The 23,774-nt window shown below is 36.9% G+C and overlaps 1 protein-coding gene across 2 annotated transcripts in view; it reads right to left on the reverse strand.

Moving 5' to 3' along the window:
* EXOC6B (exocyst complex component 6B) overlaps positions 1 to 23,774 on the reverse strand; it is a 686,378-nt gene that overhangs the window by 494,460 nt on the left and 168,144 nt on the right. The window lies entirely within an intron of this gene.

Genomic DNA, 23,774 nt, shown 5'->3' on the forward strand with positions numbered 1-23,774 from the left:
GAGAGCTGGACAGGAAAAGGAGCTACTGGGACAGAATCCGGCACCCCGACTGGGACTAGAACCTGGTGTGCCAGCGCCGCAGGCGGAGGATTAGCCTATTGAGCCGCGGCACCGGCCGCTGTATTTAGCTTTATACTAGCACAAGATACTGCGAAAAATATCAGGGGCAAATACAAAATTGTATGCCCATTTGCTTATAAACCGTTATTTATAGTCAGAATCTGCTCTATCTAAGGGGAAAAAGTATTAAATGCTGCCAATCAAAGAGAGCTAAAATTCTAACAGAATCACAAGTTTTAAATGTTAAGGGACAATGAATCATGAAAATATCAGAATTTTAATACTTAAGTGTCTAGTAAACAAACACTAAAGGACTGATTACCTTATTCAATCCCAAATAACCATGAAACCTTTCCTCCTCCATTTTTTTTTCTTCACAGAAAATAATACCATCTGATACACTGTATAGACACTTGTTTTAACATACACTCAATGGAATTTGTTGATTGAAATAAGCATAAACCCTCAAGATAGTCAATTAATCTTGACATCAGATTCAGAGAGATTAGTACACAAGGATGATTCTTTACACATAAAGTTTTACATAATCACATAATATGTGATTATAGACAAGCTCCAAATTTCCTATTATTCCTGCTTCTCTTTTAGAACTTTAACTATACAAAAAAGGGTGTACAACCTTCCTCTTCCTTTTTCACAGTATCCTTTATGAATTAAGACTGCTTCACATCCAAGGGAGCTTCCATTTAGTAACTGACCCACTTGAAACTCTAAGGCAATTCTTAAGAAGTGGCATTCAATAGGATTTAGTGGCTGACTACATTCCAGTTGCATTTTTCTCTCTGTGCAAAATATTCTAAAAGCCCAGGAGAGGAAACTAAGTGGAATCTTAGGTTTCAAACTTCTTTTACATGAAGTCAATACTAACATCCTCAGGGCAAGTCCTATTTAACCCAACTGGGTCTCTAGGAGAAAGAAAAACAGATTATCAACTCTCCCTACTCTAAACTATCCTTTTAAAAAGTTTAAGTCAAAAATATGCTTTAGAAGTAAATATCTTAATGACTGGAGCATTAAGCTTTAATACAGAGGAAAATAAAGATGAAATTCAATAAAAGTTCCAAAAAGGGAGGTTAATAACAAACATTTTGTCTCTCAATTCCCTGCATATTCCCTGTCCCCATTTCAAAAGACTAAAGAAGAAAGAAGAGGAGAAGAAAGAGTGCTGGGGGAAAGAGGGAAGACAGGACAGGGAGGAGCAGCAGCAGCAAAAAGTTAACAAAAGAAACAGGATACATCTAACACTTAAAAGCAAAATAGACTCAGATCATCTCACCTGTATTACTGGAATATAACCCTATATACAAATCTCACAAGCTTTTTAAAGATTTTAAAAGCAAGTTCTAAACAATAAAATGTATTTGCCTTCCCAATCCAAGATCTGCTACCTTTACTGTAGTGCTTTTTTTTTTTTTGCCTGTGAAGTTGTTCAAGTTATGCCTTGTCAGATCAAGTTTAACCTAAATGACAACAAAGACCTAAAATAAGTTCCCAAAGCCATCTTATGAGCCATTCTGAAAAATAAAAGAACAACGCACAGAATCAAAAAACTTTTCAGTATCTGAAAAAAGAGATCCTGAAGCCAAGAATGTGATGAAATGCATACATGTTTTATGGAGTTATTTTAGTGTATAAATCAATATAACTGTGGCTGCTTAGTGTGAGTATTTAGAACTCACTATCCATTCTGTAAACTCTAATCTTATGCCTGCTCTCTCTATTTACCCATGATTCATAAGTCTCGCTTACATCTCTTTTCATCCTCCTCTTTCCACCAATTTCTTAAACTTGGATTTGTCTATTCTGGTTTTGGTTTTGGGTTTGGTGCCACTCATCCTTCTTACTCTTCTACATTCCTTATCCTCTCTGCTTTCCTAACAAAATATTAGTGTCACGTTTAGGCTTGATGGCTTCTTTATCTTAACCCAGTCATAAAAGTGGACAAGATGTCTAAGGAAATGTGACCATGAGATATTAATGTTGCCTATAATAAAGTATTGATTCATACTAGGACATAGCACACACTTCTTTCTAAAAGGTCATGAAGAACGCTGGAACCTAAAAGCTCTGGAAATAAACATCTGCATTGTAAAGAGTTTGCTTCCTTTAAGAATTAACTTCATAGATCTCATCTTAAAGACCCACAATTCTGGCTACTCCATGTTTGGTCCAACTTGGGTTTTTAAACAAATGTTCATTGGGAATGGAGGCCTGTAGGACATGGTAATGCAAACTATTATTCACACATGGACTTTGCTGTTGTTGGTTAAAGGAGAAGAAAAATGTCACAGAGACAAAGGAATTGTTAACAAATCCTGGATGCTCCCAGGCTGTGTATACACACATGCCCAGAGTCTCCTTCCCTTTTGTGGGCTTACATATTGCTAAGATAGACAGATTTCAGCCCTTCCGTTTGTAACAAGACATTTCTCTGTATGTCATTTGGCAGATGCAGTGGTGGGGCTCTGCCAATTCACCCTGGAGCCCTCCATTTTAATCAGTATCACATAAAGTTTAACACATGCTTTGAAATATGCACCAGATCCAAAGCTCTGCCTGGGGGCGGGGGAGGGGATGCTTGCTGCAAAAACACATACCATCCCAGCCGCTACTCCACAAGCAATTATCTTTCACCTTTGGCTGAACTAAGAGAACTGTCAACACCAGCACATTGCCAACCAAGGGAGAGGTTATGGGGTTAAAGCAGGAAAGAAGCCTAGATGCTTTGGGGTTCAATGTGGCCATCTGTTAATCCTGCTGGCTGCATGGAAGAAGCATCCTTTTTAATCACCAGGACACAGAAAAGCATAGCTATAAGAGTAGCAGCTGTGAGTACACCAGAAGTTTAGTAAGGCTTTTCAAGTAGTAAACCTAGTAAGAGCAAAAATGTCCTGCAACACAATAGGTAAATCATGTAGGAAAAGCTAAGGAATTCAAATCAGGAAATTCCCACTAAAAGAAACTCCAACTGTGAATTGGACTTTGCAGAGATGAGAATTAAAGTAAACCTTATATACTGAGGGGGTGGGAGGTGGGAGTGGAGAGTATGTTTTCCATTCCCATCATAAGCATAAGTCAAAAATCTATGAAAATATTCTTGAACTTTTTCATTTAACATAAAAACCAAAGGGAAGTTGCCAATGATAATTTTTTTATAGAAGAAAAGAAAAATCACTGAAGCAATGATGGAAGGCCAGACTCCCCAGCTGCCTCACACAAATCCAAATACACACACACACATACACACACACACATGACTGCTAATAAGATGTTTCCTAAAATGCCTATACTAGAATATATGAACACTCTACCTCTTCAACAAATAAAATTAATCTCTTATAACCAGAATAATGGACACATTTTATCTCATATGCCATTTATGATCTATTTGTGAAGGCTGGCCTAGACCACTACATGGAGAAGAGCTCTAAGACATGGCACATCACAGTGGGAAGAGTGTCACGCTGACTCCAACTGATCAGAGATAATGCTAATGGCTCTGTCAGTACACACAGACTCAGGGCACTTAACTATTCTAAATCAACTGGATTGGTAGTTTCCAAAGTAGGAAATGTAATAATGGTCAACTTATTTTCTATACCCTACCCAAATGTGGCTACTAAGAAAAGCATACCAGTATCTCCAACCTATATATCAATGTGTTAATGACGATAACATCCATTTCTCACTAAAGGTATGAAATTAAACTCTTATGTAGTTAAAATTTATCAACCTGTTCTGCTATACGTTCTTCACAAATCATGAAGAAACTAGAAAAGGAGTAGCCCAGGATATACCACTGACATTAATTCTGGACCTTAAGAATCCAGATGTATATACATAAGGTTTATATAATTTGATATATATTAGAAAGTATCTGAATCTCTTTCAGTGTTATGAAAAATTAATGTTAATTTTTCTATAAGGAGAAGGCTCATGACTTTCATTAGATTCTTGAGAGGTTTATGTCTCCAAAATGTTCTGTAACTACTGCTATAGATAGCTCCCTCCTCCACTGGTAAGAGATCAGATTCTGCTTGAATACCTACCAAGAACATCAAACAGTACACACGCCCAGTTAGGCCACAGCCTTCTTCATCAGAGCAGCTGGGATATCCATATGTTTAGCAGCCTAAGAAGGGCTGAAGTCATTCTGGTAGGAAGCAGGCTGTATTATTTTTTGGCATTTGCTTGTTTTCTTATATGGTTTATTGAGAAGTAAGGGAAAGGTACAAATTAATAACAGACTTTAGCTTAAGAAAAAAAAATAATGTTATAGTAATGAAAAAGAGACATTCCTTAGCCACAAACAATCTGGCACCAGAGTAAAATTACCATATTCAAGGGCAGTATAGCCCTCAAAAATAGACTAAGACCACCAGAGTTCAAGCCAGCTTTTAATCTTTAATGCCTTTAACCAGACTTTACACAAAATTCAAGCTAAAAATACAGCTTTTTATATATTTTGTTAGATCCAATAACAATAGTAACATGTATGTATATACACACATGCACACATACTTACCTGTATCAACCACCAGACTGGAAGGAATTTGAAAAAGAAAAGACTACTCCCAGTTTTATATTCCAAACAAATTTCTCAAGGAAATTGAAGAGCTAAAAAGTATACCTATAAAATTAGAGATAATATAGTTCTTATAAAACTAAAAAACCTGGGGCAGGTGTTATGGCACAGCAGATTAAGTTGCCATTTGGGACAACCACATCCCATAACAAATTGCTAATTCAAGTCCTGATTACTCACACTTCCAACCTGGCCCCCTGCTATTGCACCTAGGCAGCAGAAGATGATAGACTAAGTGCTTAGTACCCTGACACCCATGTGTGAGACCCAGATGGAGTTCCAGGCTCCTGGCTTCTGTCTGGCGTTTGGGGAATGAACCAGAGGATGAAAGCTTGCTCGCTCTCTCTCTCTCACTCTGACTTTCAAGAAGATGAAAATAAACATTTAAAAAATAATGATCATTAAAAAGCTGTCATGTAAATTCCACTTTTGTTCTTTGTCTCCATTCCTCCTCTGCAAAGATATCAAAATAAGCTCCTCAAACACATGTATTAAATATTTCATTTGTTCAGTCAGTAATGAAACTCACTGCAGAAATTTCACAGAGGGTCTGTAGTGCTGTGAAGCCAAGAACTCTGAACTGTATGCCCAGAGATTAAAGTTCTCCATAAGCTGCCATGCTCACTCAATAATGTTACATATTCTTGAGAAGTTAGAGGATTTAGCCACCCATAATCATGACATAAACTATGACTAGTGACGTGGAAAAGGAAATAAGCCACTCAAAATCTATAAATAAAAATAAATAAATAAATAAATAAATAAATCTCACTGGTTAAGACTTTCAGTTTGGGAAAATGAAAAGGTTCCAGAGATGGTTGTTGGTAATTTTTAATGGCTGCACAACAGTGTGAATGTACTTAATGCCACAGAATTGTGCACTTAAAATCATTAAAATAATAAGCTTTATGTTACATATTTTTACTACAACAAAAATACTGGTAACAAGCAATGTTCACTGGAAGAAAACTGAGATAAAACTCTATTAAAATAAAGGGGCCAGCGCCATGACTCACTTGGTTAATCCTCCGCCTGAGGTGCTGGCATCCCATATGGGCACCAGGTTCTAGTCCCGGTTGCTCCTCTTTCAGTCCAGCTCTCTGCTGTGGCCCGGAAGGGCAGTGAAGGATGGCCCAAGTGCTTGGGCCCCTGCACCCACATGGGAGACCAGGAGGAAGCACCTGGCTCCTGGCTTCGGATCGGCATAGCTCCAGCAGTATTGGCCATTTGGGTGATGTGAATGGTAAACCAACGGAAGGAAGACCTTTCTCTCTGTCTCTCTCACTGCTTAACTCTATCTGTCAAATAAATTAAAAAAAAAAAAAAACTATATTAAAGAGATAAAATTCTACCTGGGATTTCAAAGATTCATTGCATCTTTCAGATATCAAAGTTGAATGCAAAGTCAGGTTTCATCAGCAAATTAATCACCCAAAAAATACAAAAATAATAAAATACTTACAATATCTATGCAGAAACTCTCTCATTAAGTGCATGGATGCTCAACCAAAAGAGGGAGTGGGGATGGGGAAAGGCATATGTGTGTGCAACAAAAATTCTCTGAATTCCTAGACTGTAGAAGGCAATGCACTAGGTTCTATGGGCACAAAAAATGAAAGCAATTCAGACATATGTCCTCAAGAAATGGCCAGGTAACACTTACCATCTTTAGTTCTACTTTTTGGGATTTATCCTGGCCATACATTCCCCTCCTCCAAACATTGGCACCAGATCCCCTTTGATCACCTGGTATTCTGCTAGTGGGCCCCTTGGGACTTAAAGTCTCCATTCTTCATTTTGTGTGCCACAGCAGAGAACACATACCCATAGCATTGAAACACTGTCTTTAAAACAAGGACTTTCAAATTCCCTACTTCCCTCAACCTCACTAATCTCTCACTAGTATATAGGGTAATCAGCTCCCATGACAGGGCACTCTGATTTCTAAAACAATATTTTCTCAATTTTGAAAAACTGCCAAATACTTAAAAAGTAATATAAAGATCCATTATCACTGTTCTGTTTTAGTGGCTAACCACACTCAAGAAACCTCAGTAGTTGGCGGACTTCTGAATTTAACCAAATACACACACACACACACACACATGTAAGTAGGTGCCACAACCTGACAAAGCCTTTTCTTTCCCACTAAAACAACTGCCCTAACCTACACAAAATGTTCTCTACTGTGTATACAAACATACACACGTAAACACATACACATAAGTAATAACTGAAACTGTTCTAAACTTGCTATAGATGTACAATTTAAAAAGTGTTGTCAGAGAGATAAAGTAGAGGCAGGTGCTGTGGCATAGCAGGTAAATCCACCACCTGCAACACTGGCATCCCATATGGGAGGCAGTTTGAGTTCCAGATGTTCTACTTCCAATCCAGCTCCCTGCTAATGCACCTAGGAAAGCAGCAGAAGATGGCCCAACTCCTTGGGCTCTTGTACCCACATGGGAGACCCAGATGAAGCTCCTGGCTTCAGATCAGCCCGGCTCCAGCCACTGTGGCCATTGGAGGAGTGAATCAGCAGATGAAAGATATCTCTCTCTTTCTGTCTCTCTGCCTTTCAAATAAATCTTAAAAAAAAAAAAAGAAAGAAAATAAAAGGTAAACTAACCTGAACTTGTATCAACAGAACAAAATTTTTTGCAAGCTTTCAAAAAAATAAATCCTGGTCAGTTGAAAACTTAGAACTCACAGTATAAACTCGTGACATTGCCATGTTCAGTAGCCTCTCACAAAAGTATTCTTAAATGAAAAATTCAATTTTAATAATCTCACTACTTCCCATCCTTAGTAATCTTGGTTCAGTCATTTATCCATTCACCTTCTAATGAGGAAACAAAGAATCCATCCCAATCACCTGGTTGAGAAAGTCTCTAAAGCTTAAAATCACATAGACCTATACAAAGGGAAAATTTATATGACCACCTATCAATTTTCAATCACACAAATGTAATTTTTTGTGTTTTTACTTAGGTTTTCTTTAATTGTTGAGATCTTAAACAAAAGAAATAAGAAAATTTATACATTCTAATCAGCAAGTAACCTAGCAATAATTCATTAATGTTTTTGATAGTCCCCATTATCTGTTGAATGTGCTTCCCCCAGCCTATATTCCTGTTTCACTTCATGATCAACGCCAGAGAAAATAAGCCAAACTCCAACAGGAAAGAAGAATAAAAATTATAAGTTATCCAGAAAATATATTACGTACTTACTGTTTGAACATAAAATATTTTACAATATTGGCCCAGAGCTTCTCCCTATGTGGATATATCCTTCCTGGGTAATTATTTAGGAAACTACTAAATAAGACAGACAGATACACATGATCACAACAAGCACTTATGAACAAATTTTTGAAGGAAGAAAACTTTCTAATGAAATGTTTCCCAGAGTCATTCATCCACAGAACACCTGAAAGACCCTGTGTGTGTATATGTGTGTGTAAGCATCCCCATGTCTGTGGGTGTCTGAAAACATCATGGCAGGACAGTTTAGCAGGGAGGAGAAGGACAAGCAGTATAACTGTTTATTCAGAAAGTTACCTTACCTTACTTCTTTTGGTTAACTACCCAGAGCTGAAACTCTCAAAATTATTGCAGAGATTTTCACTTTTGTGTATTTTGCTAAAATTACATTATTCTCTTAGGCTGGAAAGATATTCAGACTGTGGCCTGTGGGATAGATTTTTAAAAGCTTCAGAATTCTTTGACACTCACCCTATCAGAGATGGGTGTCCGTGGCCCCTTATCTTGACTAGAGCTGGCTTGTTTTTACCTTTAACCAACACAATGTGACTTCCAAGGCTAGGTTAAATAAAGTGATGTGGCTTCCACGTTGTGCCTGGGGCACATAGGAAGTTTAAAAACACTGAGTCGTCCATGTGTGACAAAAGGTCACATATTCACATATAAGCACTCAGTACAGAAAATCTTGTATTCAAATCATTCCAAGGAAGGTGCTAGACTTATGAGTGAAGAAACCTCCATCGCTTTTCTGCCTTTTGGCTAAGATCAAAGTGTAGAAACCTCCAGAAGATTGCAGTCCAGTCCCTAAACCACTACTAGTCTCAGAGTCATCCCAGCTGAGATCCTGGAAATTTAAGGCAAAAACAAGCCACTTTCACTGTGCCCTAACCAAACTCCTGAACCACAGAATTTATAACCATAATAAAGATGGCTGCTGTTTTTAGCTGCTAAGTTTTGTGATATAATGTTATGAAACACTAGTAACTTTTAACAGCATATATTCAAATTTAATTCAAACACCACCTTATCATTAAACTTAGAGCATCTCATACAACTGCAAGGGATTTCTCATTCCTCTAAATTCTCCTAGCAAGTCCTCCATATTTTCACCATGGCATTTTTTTTCTACCTGGGATTCCTAATATTTGTGCATATTTTTCATTTCTCACTGGAGTCAAAATCTCCTTTAGGACAGGTCTTTTAGCTTTGAATACCATCATACATACCATAGTACTTTACATATCATACAATCTCAATATATATTTCATGAATGAACTAGTGAGCAAATCAGGATTCATAGAAAGAGATTTTAAGTTGAGTGAGGAGAAGAAACATACAGCAGATAAGGAAAGGAGGGAATAGAATAAAAGTTATTGAAAGGTTAAAAATAAAAGTATGTGCTTATGTTTCCTTGGGAAACAAAAAGAAGAATTCATAAAAGATCAATAGATATGACTTTATAAATTTTTGAATGTTTGAAGAAAATCACATTTAAAAATAAAAAACACCCCAAACTATTTACCTCAAAAGACAAAGCAAGAGTCTCTATTATATAAAGAGTGCTAATAATTATAGAAAATACGTCAAGTTCTCCATGATAAACAAGATAGAAATTCACACACAAGGAAATGAAACATATAAGCACATGGGAACATAGCAATGACATTGTAGGATTGTAGAACTGTATAGTTCAAAAAATCATTAAAATACATATGCATCTTCACATATTCCAACATGATCCTTTATTATCAGACCTATAAGGTAATGGAAACCTTAACTTATATGCAGTAAAATTTACATTTGGATATATAGTTCCACAAGCTGAAAAAATGCAGAGTTGAGAAGTAACCCCATAAACAACACAAACTCCATCACCTCACAATATTGAATTTGTATGATATTCAGGAAAAAGTAAAACAATAGTGCTGCAGACCAAGATCAGTGCTTGTCAGGGAATATGGATGGAGAGAAAGGTTGAAAACAAATCACAAGGGGAATCTTAGGAAGTGATACAATTCTTCTGTAACATGTTTGCACTAGTGGTCACTTAAATCTATGTATATTTTAAAGTTCATTTACACCAAAACAAAAAGAAAAAAAGTGAATTTTACTGTAACTAATTTTTTTAAGAAACTATTTTAGGGTAACCTGCTAAAACTTTTCTCAAGGAAATCTAGAAGGATATGAAAAAATACAAGATTCCTCTTTTACACTATCCATAGTCCACTGTTCTGGCATTCGTGAAGATGGTGAATATTTCTTCTTTTTCCTTTATTTTTACTTCCTCACATATCAGTTCCCTTAGCATTATTTTGATGGCATTTTCATGCTCAGGAAAGAAAACATCTGGAAGAGGACAAGATTAAAGTGCTTGCTGATAGCACAACAATCCTAGGAATTCTCAACTGGGTTTCTCCAGCATCAGTAAGAGCCATCTCCCAGGTCAGAGGGCACACCATAGGGATCTTTGGAAAGCTCTGGACCCAAACCTCAAACTTGGCTTTGCTACATTCTGCACACATGGCAGGGATCTGCAGTCACTGGAAAGAAACTATAGCCCACCAATAAACTGAACTGCTCATATCAAAAATACCAGGATAGAAGGAAGTAAAAAAAAAAATACTAAGCCCAGAGTAAAATCTACTACTAGAAAAATAATCACCAGATGCATAGTAAGGTTATTTGAGGAGACTGTAGAAACACTAAGGTCCCAAAGTCAAATTTTCAACAGCAGACCCATTTGGGTTTTGCTAATTTCTGTGGTCTAAATTTATTGTTGTAAGATCTAAGGTTTGGTGTCTCACTGATATTAAAGCCACTGTTGCAAATATACTTTAAAAAAATACATTTCTTAACATTAAGGCCTGAAAATAGTAAGAAAAATCTTTTAGGGTTTCATAAAGAAATCTTCCCCTCAAAACATTTATACACTCTAAAACCAGTTTGTTTTAAAATACTCATAAAAATATAATTGTAACTTTAATAAAAACATGGAGAAGTGAACACTTGGTATCAGACTATCAAAAACTAAGTTATCCCAAGTGACAATCAGAAGAACAGGCACTAAAAGCAAGACAAATGAGATTATATCAAACCTAAGAAGCTTCTGAACAGCAAAGGAAACACTCAACAAAGTGAAGGTGCAACCAACAAAATGGGAGAAAATATTCGCAAACCACGCATCTGAAAAAGGATTAACACCCAGGATTTATAAGGAGCTCAAGAAAATCAACAATGAAACAAACAATCTAGTACATCATTGTAAAAATTGAAAGAAAAAATGAAAAAGAAAAGTGGTGGGAGGGTAGGGTGTGAAGTATCATCTTACTGCTAAATATGTGAAATATCACTATACTGTTAAACATCATACTGGTAAATAAACACATGTACAGTATATATGTTCATATGTATACTATATGAAATTTGTTCACTTTATATAAATAAAAAAGTTTTTAAAAAGAAGGGCTCTCATCAAAAAATCAAAAAATAACAAATGGTAGCAAAATCTTGTGGGGAAAAAGGTACCCTAAAACACTGCTGGTAGAAATATAAACTACTGGAAGAAAGTATGGAGATTCCTCAGAAATCTGAAAATAGATCTACCATATTACCTAGCCATCCCACTCCTGGGAATATACCCAGAAGAAATGAAATCAGCATATGAAAGAGTTATCTATACCATTATGTATATTACAACTAAATTCACCATAGCTGATATGGAATCAACCCAGATATCCATCATCCAATGACTGGATAAAGAAAATGTGATTATATATACACTATGGAATACTACTTGGGTATAAAAAAGAATGAAATCTGTCTTTTGCAACAAAATGCAAGCACTTTGAAACCATTACGCTTAGGGAAATATCTAGTCCACAAAGAAAAATATCATGTTTTCTCTGATATATGGTAGTTAATATAGAATACCAAAAAAAAATGTAGGAATAAAACAGATATCTTGTGATTTGATTATTGTTTTTAGCAGTTGTTTATACTCCTAATATATATATATATATGTATATATATATATATACACACACACACACATATATATATATAGCAAATTTCATGGTTCTCAAATTTGATATAAATTTTATTATGATTTTAGATCTTACATCATGGTTGAGTATTTAAAAACAAGGATTCTCAGTTGGGGTAGCCAGCATGTAGCCTGCTCATGAAAAAGCTGAACCCTCACATCTTGAACTCTAAAACTAAGACAGAGGGAGGCAAAAGAGAAGGAAAAGAAAAAGAAAGAAGGGAAAAAGGAAAGAGGTAAAAAAGAAGAAAATTTTTAAAAACTAATGAATGTATATTTGGAACAGCAGTTAAGATGCCATTTGGAATGCCTATCCCAAACTGATTTCAGTCTCAATTCTGCTTTCAATTCCAGGTTCCTGCTTGTGCACTATGGGAGGCAGCAGGTGATGGCTTAAGTAGTCGGGGGACCCTGTCACCCATGAGGGAGACACTGATTTGAGTTCTGGGCTTCAGCCTTTGCCCAATCCCAACTGTTATGGATATTTAGAGAATGAACCAGGAGATAGAAAACATCTCTTTTTTTCTCTGTCTCTCTCTTTCTGTCTCATAAATAAATAGACAGGCTAACATGTAAAGTGGTAGAAAATAATGAAGAAAGGGATTTTTAAAAAATATTTACCCTATATTTCAATCATGCAGCTGTTACTTGAGAAAACACCATCCTTACCCAAGTAAAGTAATACAGTAATTTTATGAGTAAATGTAACACACACAAAAAAAAAAATCTTTCCGACTAATAACGAGAGAGGAAGATGACCATTAACAAATACAAGCTTTGACAGTTCATTCCAATGATTATCTGTAAAAATACATCTTGTTTCTATTTGTCTTTTAGCAAAGCAGACAGACAGTGCCCAACCAGATGCAGACTTTAGCTGATAATGACTTGTGATTATTTGGTACCCTATGTATTATATTTACGTATTATACTTAAGACATTATTTTGAATAACTATTTAATATTCTTGCACATTTCACAGATTAAACTATATGCTAAAAACAAGCCAGACAGCATCCTACTTACATCAACAAGTTTAATTCATTTCAACTCATAACTCAAATCTAAAGTCTACACCACAAGATCTCAGATCAAAGTCAAAGTGAGTCCAATAAATTGAATCTCATTTCCATATTACTGCAGTGTATTTATTCATGATACTTGAGGCAGTAAAAAATTCCAAAAGAACTGTAAAGGAATGAAGTTCAGTTATTGTACCAACCGTCCAAGAAAAACTATCGTATGGGTCATGTTCCTTTAAGTTTAAAAGAAAGTTAAGTTTCCCAATGAAATAACAATGAAAACCTAGGCTCTCTCCCACAAGACTATGAGGCCAAGTCAATCATATGAAGACCAGCCATGAGCACAATAATCCTTTACTGATCTAACTCCCTCTTTCAGCCAGCAGCAGCACAGGGGCCACTCATTCACTCACCAAAACATGTACTCAGATATAAAACGAGGGTGTGGGCTCCCAGCAGTGGCATGGGTAAGGCAGCATGACATTTATTTTGCAATAAAAAAAAAAGTGTTGAAGGACATGTATCCTCTTCTCAACACAAGTAAACATTTAACTTATAAGAACCCAAGGCCAGGAAAAGGGATCACTCTGATTACCACAAATTTTCAGCCTTCATCATCACCCTCAAGATTTTTTTCAAGATTTTTCTTATTACAAAGAATAAGATTTACTTTGTTGTCCATTATATCAACATTTATCTGTTCTCTTCAATAATTTAACAGAGAATTAACTGAATTTTAATTTAATTTATATCTTGCTCATTATTTCAATCCCATCTTGCTACAGCAATGAATCTTCAATTACCCCCACATAAAACAGAAAAGAAAATCAATAATGTCATAGACAAATGTAAATAGTTTCTTAAATAAAGGGAATTTTTCCTTTGCACTCTGAGGTATGCAATTTTTCCTACTTCATATCCAATCCACCCACAAATTATTCCAAATAAAACCACTTAAATTTCTTTTCTTTGTTGTTCAATATATTTTTTCTAAATTTTAGATGCAAACCTATGCAAAGTTCAGTTACATATAGTCCAATAATTCTATAGGGTCTTATTATGAGAAATAATTTCCCCCATCATAATTTTCCTCCCAAATACTAATCACCAGAGGCAGTCATTCTTTTGATGTTTACCTACCTATCTCCCTATAAAATGCTATGTGCTACTGCTTGTTTTTGTAGTTTTATTATTGTGATAAAAAAACACATGATATAAAATTTATCATATTCATCAATTTTAAGTGTGCAGTCGACTCTGTGGCATTGCGTACATTCACATTGTTATACAACAATTATTACCACTGTGCATCTACAGAACTGTTTCATCTCCAAGTGAAATTCTTTAACAATCAAACAGTAAGTCACCATCTGCCATTCCCCAGGAAACATCACCCTACTTTGTGTCTCCATGAATTTGACTATTTTAAGAACCTCATACAAGAAGTAAACTCATATAATATTTCTCCTTTTGTGTCTTGTTAGTTTACTTTACATAATGCCTCTAAGGTTCATCCATGTTGTAGTATATATCAAAATTTCCTTCCTTCTTAAGGCTAAGGAATATTTCATTGTATGTAGACAGTGTATTTTATATATCCACTCATATGTCAATAGGTATTTGAGTTGCTTCTATGTTTTGGCTAGTGTGAGGTTCGGTTTTGTTTTGTGTTTGCTTATTTACTGTTTTTTTTTTTTTAATTTATTTTATTTATTTGAAAGGCAGAGTTAGAGAGAGAGAGGGAGAAATAGAGATCTACTAGTTCACTCCCCAAATGGCCACAATGGCCAGGGCTGGGCCAGGCTGAAGCCAGGAGCTTCTTCTAGGTCTTTCATGTGGGTGCAAGGGCCCAAGCACTTGGGCCATACTTTGTCACTTTCCCAGTTGCATTACCAGGCAGCTGTGACTTAAACCAATACTCACATGGGATGCCAGTATTGTAGGTGGTAGCTTAACCCATTATGCCACAATACCAGCCCCATCGCTTATTTAGTTTTAAGAATTCTATGTTGATTTTCTACTGTAAAAGATGAAGACTTAACTCTCTTTTACATATATAATCCAGCAGCACCACATATCTGAAGACAGTCCCCATTCACCTCTTCTTCCAAAACATAGATAAATTAATGGATTAAATTAATTTATTATAAGTATATAATTGTAACTCACAGCCAAACCATGTAGGCTATATGATAACTTTTCCTTTCTTATACAACTTTGTGCTTTCTGGAGTTAACAATTTTCTTAACTTTATGTTTGCTTCGTTTTCTGTGTATTTAGCATTACTTTGTTCAGACACTCTCCCAAGCTATCTGAATTTCCTCACAAGCACACTCAGTACTATCACTTTCATCGTCTCAAGAATATCTCTTTTGGGGTAGGCACTGTGGCAGTCAGTTATGCTGCTGCCTGACATGTCAGCAATCCTATCAACAGCGGTTCAAGTCCCAGTTGTTCCACTTGGGATCCAGCTCCCTGCTAATGCACCTGGGAAAGCAGCATAGGATGTCCCAAGTGCTTGGGCACCTGCCACCCCTGTGGAGAAGCATATGGAGTCCCAGACTCCTGGTTTTTCCTGGACTCAGCCCCTTCCACTATGGCTATTTCAGAGTAAACCAGTGGATGGAAGATCAGTATCTCCCCCTCCCTTTTCTAACTCTGCCTTTCAAATAAATACATAAATTTTTACTTTAAAAAAAAAAAAAGAATATCTCTTTTTAACTTTCTCAAATGCCCCAGGCTATGTTGGCTGCCCTTTCTGCCACTTACTTCAGTGTCAATCAACGACCTCCATAACCATCGCCTTAGGGTTCCACTTGTATCTCTTCTCTATTGGACTATTTATGTCCTTTAATCTCTCCCCCAGCCCAGCTTTGATACATGGGAGGTAAATTTTTGAGGCCTTTCAATATTGAAAATGTTTTTATTCTACCTCCACACTTGCTGGGTATTATAGCTAGATACGGAAACATAGATGGGTGATCACTTTCCCCATCAGAACTTTAAAGACAAAGCTCCATTTAAATCTAGCTTCCTGTACTGCTGTTGTGAAGTCCAAAACCATTTTGACTCCATAACATTTTTGTGTGACCTGTTTTCTTCTCTGTAGGGTTTAGGATTTTCTTTGTGTTCTCTATTTAAATTTTACAGTATGCCTTTAAGTAAGTTTGTCTTCATCCCTTTGTTGGGAACTTGGTGGGTCTCTTAATTTGGAAATTCATGTCTTAGAATTCTGCAAAATTTTGGGCAAGCACTGGGCACGGTATTAGAATACTACTTGGGACAATGCATTCCATACCAGAGTGCTTGGTTTCAGTTCAAGTTCCTCCACTTCTGATAGAGCTTCCTATCAATGTAAACCCAGGGAAGCAGCATATGATGAGACTCAAGTACTTAGTCCCTATCATCCACATGGGAGACCCGGATTGGGTCCAGGCTCCAAGCCTTGGGCGCAGGCCCAGCTGTTGCAGGTGTGTGGACCAGGTTGTTTAATCAGTAGGTAGAAGATATCTATCTCCCTATTTCTCTCTCTCTCTCTCTCTCTCTCTCTCTCTCTCTATATATATATATATATATATATATATATATATATATATATATGTCTCTGCCTTTCAAATGCAATGAAAATGAACAAAAATTAATTTTAAAAAGATTTCTTGAAAACTTTCCCACATTATTTTTATGATTTCCTGCCCTTTATTTTATATGATCTCTTTTTCTAGAGTGCCTAATACGCCGGATCAGCTAGACTGACTACCTAATATTCTTTCTTCTTTCCTGTTTCCCATGTCCCAACTCTTCACCAGTTTACTGTTCTCTGCAGAAAATTTTCTCGACTTTTTCTGCCAAACTCTCCTTCAAATAGCTTCTGCTATCATGACTTCTAACCATTCTTCTTGTTCTCTGTATCTTCTTTTACATAGCATTCTCAGCTTGTTTTTTACTATTTTTTTCCTTATATTTCTAACACTATTGATGATAGATTATTTCATTTTGCCCCTTAGGTTTCTCTTTTCTTGCATAGTCTCCATTTTCTCCAGGATGCTTCTTCACATTTGTTTGTTCTGACCTCATGGTACAGACTTTTCCCAAATGTATGTCTGGTGATACTCAGCTATCAGCTCATATTTCAAAGTGGGAGATTATAAAGTTGATTGAAAGCTCTGTGCATGTTCATCATTCTAGTCAACCATAGACTTCAAAGTGATCTGACTTGTACATTTTGTTAGGGACTACACTGTGGATATATCTTAAGAAATTTTCTCTTGGGCTTATCAAATCACTCAAATTATCTTTCACTATTACACATGAAGGGCACCAGCCTGGATATTAGAGTTCTGAGAACCAAATCAGGAAAGAGGAAGAGGACATATCCCAACATTTAGTATAAAACTTCACAGTTTTCAATATGGTGCCCTTACTCTCAACTTGTATCTACTGTCCTCTAAGTCTTCTGAAGGCTAAGATGGAGAAGTTGGTTGCTGAGAAAAAGCTAAGGAAGGAATCAGATTCTCCAACTGTTTCTTAAATCTTACTTTCAAGATCTTATTTCAAGATGGATATCAGTTTCATCCCCTTTTCCAGAAGAATCTGATTCCATCACTTTTTTAAGCCTTGGGGGTTCTGTAAAACCTGAAAACATGAGTTGTTCTAAGTTTTTTTCTAGGGCTAATTTCAATTGTTGGTTCCTACTCCTGGTTTTTCACTGAGTTTTTGTGTGTATGCTAGGATAACCACACATCTTTCTACTTTCCAGCTTTTAAAAAAAAATCATTGCTATCATCTACTCTCCTGAAAACTTTATGTATGAGAATTCATAGTTTTACATTAAAAAAAAAAACCTTGCATATAATTCTTAGGAATTTAGAGAAGGAGAATATACAGTCTACCATTCCTGAAGAAGTCAATTTGATCACTTTAGCACCTCCACAATACTTTAGGAAAGGATCAAAATCCATTCAGAGAGCACTATTAAATACTTTTCATATACTTGAGAATGTAACTGAAGACTAAGAGCATATACCTTAGAGTATAAAAATGATTGCTTTTCCCGAAAAATATTAAGGTGTAGGTATATTAAACTTAGTTAAATACATATGGAACATCATCATTAATTGACTTATTAACTCTCTACTGTTATCAGTTACTGTGCTGGTAAGGTGGTAGGGATAGAAAAATTAAAGCCACATCTTTATCCTTAGCAAGACCACAGACTGGTTGGGAACACAGGTATAAAAAGTAATAATCACACTAAACGATTTCCCCACTGACATCATATGTTACCTTAGAGAGCCTTTGTGGCTCTCTATCTTCTCCATTCTCATAGTTTAGCAAGTAGCTGACTTGAGAAGACTGAGCTAGTCCCATCTGAAGAAAACCAGGTCTCTTCACTGATATGAGAATCCCCTAGCCAAGTCTTTAGCACATAATTGATTGGATGCTCTTTCCCCTTCTCCCAACTTGCCTGTAAACAATAGAGCAAAGCACAGTCCCTATCCTAAGACCTGTCCCACTTTTTTACAGCAAAGCTGAACCCATCAGATCTCCTCACAGGAGGACAGGGAGGGATGCACTGTGTTGACCTTTCCCCTGTAAGGTTTACTATCAGAAAGTCCATTTTGCACCTATATAGTGTGATTTTTTAAAAAATATTTTATTGGCCGGCGCCGCGGCTCACTAGGCTAATCCTCCACCTTGCGGCACCGGCACACCAGGTTCTAGTCCCGGTCGGGGCACCGATCCTGTCCCGGTTGCCCCTCTTCCAGGCCAGCTCTCTGCTGTGGCCAGGGAGTGCAGTGGAGGATGGCCCAAGTCCTTGGGCCCTGCACCCCATGGGAGACCAGGAGAAGCACCTGGCTCCTGCCATTGGATCAGCGCGGTGCGCCGGCCACAGCGCGCCTACCGCGGCGGCCATTGGAGGGTGAACCAATGGCAAAAGGAAGACCTTTCTCTCTGTCTCTCTCTCACTGTCCACTCTGCCTGTCAAAAAATATATATATTTTATTTATTTATTTGAGAGGTAGAATTACAGACAATGAGAGGGAGAGACAGAGAGAGGTCTTCCATCCACTGGTTCACTTCCCAAATAGCCGTAACAACCAGAGCTGTGCTGATCCAAAGCCAGGAGCTTTTTCCGGGTCTCCCACGAGGGTGCAGGGGCCCAAGGACTTGGGCCATTTTCTACTGCTTTCCCAGGCTAAAGCAGAAAGCGGGATCAGAAGAGGAGCAGCTGGACCAGAACCAGTGCCCATATGGGATGCCAGAGCCAAAGATGGAGGATTAACCCACTGCACTACAGTGCCAGCCCCTATAGTGTGATGTTAATTCATGCATAAGTCTCTGCTTCTTGCAGGACACCAACTTTACCACTTAATAAATATATATTAAATAATTAAATGTGTCAATTTAATTCAACTGAACTGAATTAAATTGAATATTCACATTCAATATATGTATTTCATTCAGTTCCATTCATAAGTTAGTTTTTCCCTTGTATCCATATCATTCTAAGCACTATAGCTCTTTAGTATAATAAGCCAAGGCCTAGTTAAAAGAATTAGTATCTAAAGAATTTAACCTCAAAATAACTGAAACACATATGTATACAAGGGATCTTCAATGTGTATTTTAAAACACCACATATGAATTTCAATGTTTTTTGGCCCCCAAATATATGGCCAGTGTAATGGCACATCAGGTTAACCTGCCACTTGTAAAACCAGCATCCCATTTGGGAATGTTACTTTTGAGTTCTTGCTTCTGTGCTTCCAATCCAACTCCCTGCTAATGCACCTGAGAAGATAGTGGAAGATGTTTTAAGTACCTGGGCCCCTGGGAAGACCCAGATGGAGTTCCTGGCTCCTGCCTTCAGCTGGGCCAAGACCTGGTCATTGCAAGTATTTGGGCAATGAACCAATGGAATCAATTTTCTCTCTCTCTCTCTGTCATTTTGCCTTTCAAATAAATAAATCTTTTCTCAAGTTTTTCTATACAAAAATAAATTCCATTTTTCCATAAACTTTCTGAAGTATCTTTGTATATTTGAGCTGGTGTGAGTATTTTAATTAACTGCCATTTCTCTAAATTTTCTAAGCAATTGTCTTTTTTTTTTTTTTTTTCACTTGAGAAGCAGACAGAGAGAGAGAGCTCTCATCTGCTAGTTCACTCTCCATATGCCTGCAACAGCCATGGCTAAGCCAGGGCCAAAACCAGGATCTGGAAACACATTCCAGGTCTCTGAAGTGAATGTCAGGAACCCAATTATTGATCCATCACTGCTGCCTCTCTGCAGGGGTGGAAAGTTGGAATTGGGTGCTGAAACTGGAAATTAAACTCAGGCACACCAATCTGGGATACAAGAGTCTTAACCATTAGGCTAAATGCCTCCTCCAACTATGATTGATTTTGAGGTAATCACAACATAAAGCCATGTTCACATACTATACTGAGACTCCATATGACTATTTCTTCTTAAAGTTTAATAGGAAGGAAAGGTTCCGCTATTAAGCTTATAGGCTTCACTTAGTCAAATAAACCTTATATATGCATTACACATATACAATGCATATATATAGAAACACACACACATCATGGTTTCATTCCTACCCTGAAGTACAGAAAGCTAAAAAACAATCATACTGCCCTTAAATTAGGTTTAATGAATACATGTTTTCTCTTTTGCCATTCCATCTCAATATCAAGAGACATTAATATCTTAAATTTAATGGTCAACTAATAGATACATGCTTTTTAACTGAAATCAAGTTCAAAATACTTTGGAAGCATATGTAATAGAAATAATTTTAAGGTAAGAAAAAAATTATTTAAAAATTAAATCTAATTCAACGCTGAAGACTGCCATAAGTCAAATTGTAGGAATAAAGATATATTTCAATACACCAGGTTTAACTTCTTTATCATCTTTGCAACACTTTCACTCCATTCACTCTCACCATTCACCTAGGATACATCTGTGTTTTTTAATTTAAAATTTATTTGAAGGCTGGGACTATGTTAAATAATTATTTCCATAAATTTGTTTTCTTATCTATGAAAAGAAGGCTAAAGTTTTCAGTTTTGCAGTTGATGCATTGACTTAATGTGATGTCTGGTAACTTACTCACTGTGACAGTTAGCACATGGCTAACTAGGAATCTAAGCCAGACTCCAAAGTCTATTTTGTTAACTAACATGCATATTACTTAAAAGTAAACTAACACTAAATCCCTACTATCTTCTTTAGATTCTTTTCTGAAATGTTATGATTTACTATAAGCCATTCTGATTCATGCCTACATCCAGAATCTCTACAAAACAGCCTTCATATCCCCCCATTATATCCTATGTCCTTTGTATAGACCAATGAACAAAAATCAAGAAATAGTACAAATATATAAATACCAAAATCCAGAAAGAAGGACAAAGTAAATCCAGGAATACCAGATCAACTTCTTGGACTCTAAAGGCCACATTCTGTGGATGTTTTGCATAGCATCTACCACACAAGAGGTTTCAATAGCAATACTCCTTTTACCCAGAAGCCATTACATGTCTGTATGAACTCAGTCAGTAGTACCCAGTCGGGTCTAAGTCAAAAGGTGTTCTACACAGTCAATAAGAGTATATTTTCCTCTAGTCAAGACCAAATAAAGGCAAGGGTTGAGAGAATCATGGTGACAGCAAGGTTTACCCAAGTATCAATCTCTTTGAAGAGTGCATAAGACTTCAATTACACTTACAGGCAACTAGTTCCTTTCCTTAACATCAGCTACATAATCCACAGTGGTTGAGAAAGTCAAGTTCGAATTTCTTTTTTTTTAAGATTTAGTTTATTATTTACTTGAAAGTCAGAGTTACACGGGAGGAGGGGAGATGTCATCCATCTGCTGGTTCACTCCCCAGTTGGCCGAAACAGCTGGAGCTGTGCTGATCTGGAGCCAGGAGCTTTTTCTGGGTCTCCCATGTGAGTGCAGGGGCCCAAGGACTTCAGCTATCTTTTACTGCTTTCCCAGGCCATAGCAGAGAGTTGGATCGAAGTGGAGCAGCTGAGACTTGAACCGGAGCCCACATGGGATGCTGGCACTGCAGGCAGCGGCTTTACCTGTTAGCCACAGTGCCAGCCCAACAAGTTCAAATTTTAAAAGTAAATAAAGGGGCCAGCGCTGTGATGTAGTAGGAGGCATAGCAGGTAAAGCTGCCGCCTACAGTGCTGGCATCCCATATGGGCACCGGTTCAAGACCCAGCTGCTCCAATTCCCATCCAGCTCTCTGTTACAGCCTGGGAAAGCAGAAGATGACCCAAGTGCTTCGGCCCCTGCACCAGCACGGAGACCCGGAAGAAGCTCCTGGCTCCTGGCTTTGGATCGGCCGTTGCAGCCATTTGGGGAGTGAACCAGCAGATAGAAAACCTCTCCCTCTGCCTCTACCTCTCTGTAACTCTGCCTTTCAAATAAATTTTTTTTAAAAATCTTAAAAAATAAAAGTAAATAAAGCCTTCTCTTTGTTAAAGGTCCTCACATAGAAATCAACCCAACCAAGAATGTTTATATTACAATTGGTTTTTAGTCCCAAAAAGCCCAAGGCAAATTAGAAATACAGAACTTCCCTCCTGCATAAATCACTTCCATAACAAGTAAATTCCAGAAATCTATCTCAGAAGGAAATGTAGAAAACAGTAGACAGTTAGAAAAAAAAAAAATTCACGCACTTCTTTAACACTTTAACAGGCACTCCAAACTAAAATGACTGGTAATCAAATGGAGGGTTTTTCTACTTGCTTTAAAGAGAGCCCTGCTTCGCATGGCAAAACCCAAGTAGGAGTCCACTAAATTCTTTCAATCTAATATCTTGGTACAAACAACAACAAAAATTCAATATGAGACCATAAAAAGTTCTTTGAAAATAAAAACATTACCTCTTCAGTTAAAATTCAGTGCAGCAATATACAGGAAAATGGACAGTTTTAAAGGTGCTCCTCAGGTTCTGCTAAGTAACTGACTTTCTCTATCCTAGTTTTCACACTTGTACATTTCCTTCTTTTTCTACACTTTCAAGGCATATTGCAAGAAAGATGACAGAGAAATTTTTAGCTATAGAAGCCAAACCAATCACTGTTTCCTGGCTCTAGAGGCAAAGTATAAATGTATGACTTATTCTATTTGAAAAATAAATGTATAACATATTCTATTTGAAGCCAAAGAGATAGAGTATATTAGTCATTTTGCTGTGTAACAAATTTAGACAAATTTTACAGCTTAAAATCAGGCAGTGGAAGACATAAATATAGGCAGAGATGTAAATGTAGATGTAGTTGCAGGTATAGACAGAGAAAGAAAAACAGAAATATGTCTTCCAAGAAACATATACTCCCCAACATCTGCTTCAGAAATGTATATAGAAAAAAATAAACAAAGAAAAAAACCAGTGTACATCTAGGAGCCCAGAACAACGGCCAAAAACAAGTATTTCCAGAATACTTACCAGCAGGCAGAAGGACTTTCCAATGCCTGCCCAAGGGGATTACATGATTTGCTCTGGATCAGGAAATACTGTTTGCCATTCTTCCCTTTTCTAAATGTTTCTTGTAATTATTCTATTCTAATTTCCTCCATTGCATATTGGGGATAGGAAGGAACACAGGTGCAGATAACTTGTAAGTTTAATTAACTGATCACCAGTATATGAAAAGTCACTTCTGGATCTCATAAAGAGAAGATTGAGCGTCCCTGAAAGATACTAGACTTTGAGACAGAAACAGCATCTTCATGAGTCATGAGTCAT

Source organism: Lepus europaeus, chromosome 13 (assembly GCF_033115175.1).
Source record: "Lepus europaeus isolate LE1 chromosome 13, mLepTim1.pri, whole genome shotgun sequence".
In the NCBI taxonomy this organism is placed as follows: Eukaryota; Metazoa; Chordata; class Mammalia; order Lagomorpha; family Leporidae; genus Lepus; species Lepus europaeus.